Here is a 3,947-nt window from a genome sequence, read left to right on the forward strand (position 1 = left end):
TGTCCAATGCAATGCGTCACTAAATTTCTTGACTGCTGCTTCCATGGGCATTGATTGTGGATCCAAGTAAAATGAAATCCTTGACAACTTTAGTCTTTTCTCCATGTATTAAAATGTTGCTTATTTGTCCAGTTGTGAGGATTTTTGTTTTCTTTATGTTGAGGTGTAATCCATACTGAAGGCTGTGGTCTTTGATCTTCATCAGTAAGTGCTTCAAGTCCTCTTCACTTCTGGCAAGCAAGGTTGTGTCATCTGCGTATTGCAGGTTGTTAATGAATCCTCCTCCAATCCTGATGCCCCATTCTTCTTCATATAGTCCAGCTTCTCAGATTATTTGCTAAGCATAGAGACTGAATAAGTATGGTGAAAGATACAACCCTGATGCACACCTTTCCTGACTAAACATGCAGTATTCCCTTGTTCTGTTGGAACCACTGCCTCTTGGTCTATGTACAGGTTCCTCAAGAGTATAATTAGTGTTCTGAAATTCCCATTCTTTGCAATGTTATTCATAATTTGTTATGATCCACACTCTCAAATGCCTTTGCATAGTCAATAAGACACAGGTAAACGTCTTTCTGGTATTCTCGGCTTTCAGCCAGGATCTGTCTGACATCAGCAGTGATATCCCTTGTTCCAGGTCCTCTTCTGAATCTGGCTTGAATTTCTGGCATTCGCTGTTGATGTACTGCTGCAACCACTTTTGAATGATCTTCTGCAAAATTTTACTTGTGTCTGATATTAATGATAGGGCAGTTTGCCCCTGGCCTTGTTCTGACTGATGATATTGAGCTTTTCCATCGTCTCTTTCCACAGATGTAGTTGATTTGATTTCTGTCTGGGTTAGTAGTCAAGTGCTTGACCTGATTGCAGCACCCAGGAAATCCTTACTATAAGAATAAACTAAAACCAAACTTGTCATCAAGTTGATTCTGACTCAAAGCAACCCGATAGGACACAGTAGAACTACCCCATAGGGTTCCCAAAGCTGTAATCTTTAGGGATGCAGACTGCCACATCTTTCTCCCAGGGGGTGGCTAGTGGGTTCTAACTGCCAACCTTTTGGTTAGCAGCTGAGCTCTTAACCGTTATGCTACCAGAGCTCCTACCATAAGACTACAGTCAGCAAAATTTAGAACATTTTGAACACTACAGGACAAGTGACCTGATTTCTTTGACAAATAAATTGAAAAATAAAAAAAAGGAAGGAGAAGCCTATGAATTAAAAGGAACTTAAAATTGTCTAGCAGTGACAAGCTACTTACAAAAGTTGATATGAAAATGCAAAGGGTCAAGAAGAAGCAAGCCAATCTTGACGAAGAATCTGGAGTGCTTCCCATTGCCGTGGAGTCGATTCCAACTCATAGTGTCCCTAAAGGACAGAGTGGAACTGTCCCAACGGTTTCCAATGCTGTAATCTTTTAGAGAAGAGCCCTGGTGACACAGCAGTTAAGTGCTATGGCTGCTAACCAAAAGGTTGGCAGTTCAAATCCACCAGCTCCTCGTTGGAAACCCTGTGGGGCTGTTCTGCTTTGTCCTATAGGGTTGCTCTGAGTCGGAATTGACTCAACAGCAACAGGTTTTTTAATCTGTATGGAAGCTGACTGCCACATATTTCTCTCGCAGAGAAGCTGGTGGGTTCCAACCACCAACCTTTTGGTTGGCAGCTGAGCGCTTAACCACAGCATTACCAAGGCTCCTTTCTGGAGCACTTACGCTACCAGATATTAAGAGTTATTATTATGCTATAATAACTGACACAATGTGATATTGGAACTAGAGTAGACAAATAGGCCTTGACTGGTAATATTACTATAACTGCACACACGACCCAGCAACTTCACTTCTAGCTATATACCCAACAGAAATGTGAACATATGTTCAACAAAATACATGCACTAGAATGTTCACAGCAGCACAATTGGTAATAGCCCTAAGCTGGAAACAAACCAAATGTCCATCAACAGTAAAGTGGAAAAGTAAACTGTAACATACTCACGCAATGGAATTCTGTACAGCAATGAAAATGAACAAATAATAATTATACTCAACAATACAAATAGATCTCACAAACATGGTGAAAGAAGCCAGACACAAAAATATACTGCTTGATTCCATTTATATAAAGTTGAAAACCAGGTAAAACTGGTCTGTAGTGTTAGAAGTCAGGTTAGTCATTACTGCTGGAGTGGCAGTGACTGAAAGGGTAATAAGGGAGATTTCTAAGGTGTGTCTTACGTGAGTGTTCAGTTTGTAAAAACAGCTTTACACTTAATGCTTGCTTCTCTGTTTGCAACACTTGAATAAAATATTCAAAAAGAGGTAAAATACAAAACAAAAAAGAGACACATATTAACCAGATGAAATGTTTGGATCTTGCTTGGATCCTAATTTGTAAAACTCATTGTGAAAAAGAAACATTCATTTATGAGATAATCAGGAAAGTAGGAATGCTGGCTAGATATTTGATGATATTAAAGAACTGTTATTTTTTAAGGTGTGATAGTAGTGAGTGTAGCTGTATTTTCATTTATTTATTTATATTTTGATTCCTGATCTTTGAAATCTATACTAAAATATTAACAGATGAAACAATATGATTCCTGGTATTTGGTTCAGAGTAATTTAGTGAAGAATGCAAGGGTAGGGAGGAAGTAAAGGAGAAACAATATTCGCTGTGAACTGATCATTATTGAAGCTAGGTATTGGATGCTTGAGGCATTAATTAAACTATTCTCTTTGCTTTTGTGTATGTTTGAAACTTTTCATAATAAAATGTTTAAAAATGTATATTAGTTTTAAGCACAGTACCATTCTAGAGTAATAGCTAAAAAGCAACATGCATTTTTAAAACACTTGTAGATGCATGATTTATTAATTTTAAATTTGTTAAAAGTTTTCCTAAGTGAATCATACATGTAAGTGTTTAAAGAAGTTTGAGTTACTTTATGGGCAGTATTTGAAATATTAATATAAAAATCTATAATTATATTTTCTACACTTAAGAACTTTTCATTTATCCATTCAAGAAATGTTACAGACCCAGGCTTTGCTTTAGATGTTGAGGATACACCAGAGAAAAGAGCAACCAGGCTTCTGTTGTTGTGGAGTTTATACTGTGGTGAGAGAGATAAACAAGTAAACTAATACTTATATAAAATAATTACATACGGTGATTAAAATAACATTAGTGTAACCAGAGTGGGTTATACTGCTGTCCAGCTTATCCCAAGTAGTGGTTTTGGGACTCTTCCTCCATCACCGCTACTGTCCCTCTGGGAGGGGAGAGGTGGCTAGGATTTCACCATCTGTATTAAGAGGCTTATGCATGTCCTGGGCTGTTGCCAAGGAGAATGTCCAAACGGGATAGTTTAGGTGGGAGCTCAGCAAAATGTCAGAGCATAGGAAGCAGTGTTTGGACTGTGTAGGCAACTGTCAACAGAGAGCCAGTTTCTGTGGCCCTTCTCACAGGCTAACTCTCCATGGATTCCCCATCGTCCATACTTTTATATATATATGTACACACGCACACCCCTACCTCAAAACCAAACCCGTTGCTGTCGAGTCGATTCCGACTCATAGCGACCCTATAGGACAGAGTAGAACTGCCCCATAGAGTTTCCAAGGAGCGCCTGGCAGATTTGAACTGCCGACCTTTTTGGTTAGCAGCGGAACTCTTAATCACTACGCTATCAGGGTTTCATATATATATATTTACAACCCTTGACCTCCTCCGTGGACTTCTTCCCCCTACACCCTGTTCTCTCCACCAAACATCCCAGCCAGGAGAATCTCAACTAGAGGTTGAAGGTTGGAGATGGGTGGTCATCTACCTCTCTCTCAATCACTGTCTTGCTTAGGGCTGTCTCAAGACCCCCCTCCCCCAACTCTTTAAAAAAAATTTTATTATGGTAAAACATATACAATTTGCCATTTTTAAACATTTT

Source organism: Trichechus manatus, unplaced genomic scaffold, assembly GCF_000243295.1.
Source record: "Trichechus manatus latirostris isolate Lorelei unplaced genomic scaffold, TriManLat1.0 scaffold00007, whole genome shotgun sequence".
Lineage (NCBI taxonomy): Eukaryota > Metazoa > Chordata > Mammalia > Sirenia > Trichechidae > Trichechus > Trichechus manatus.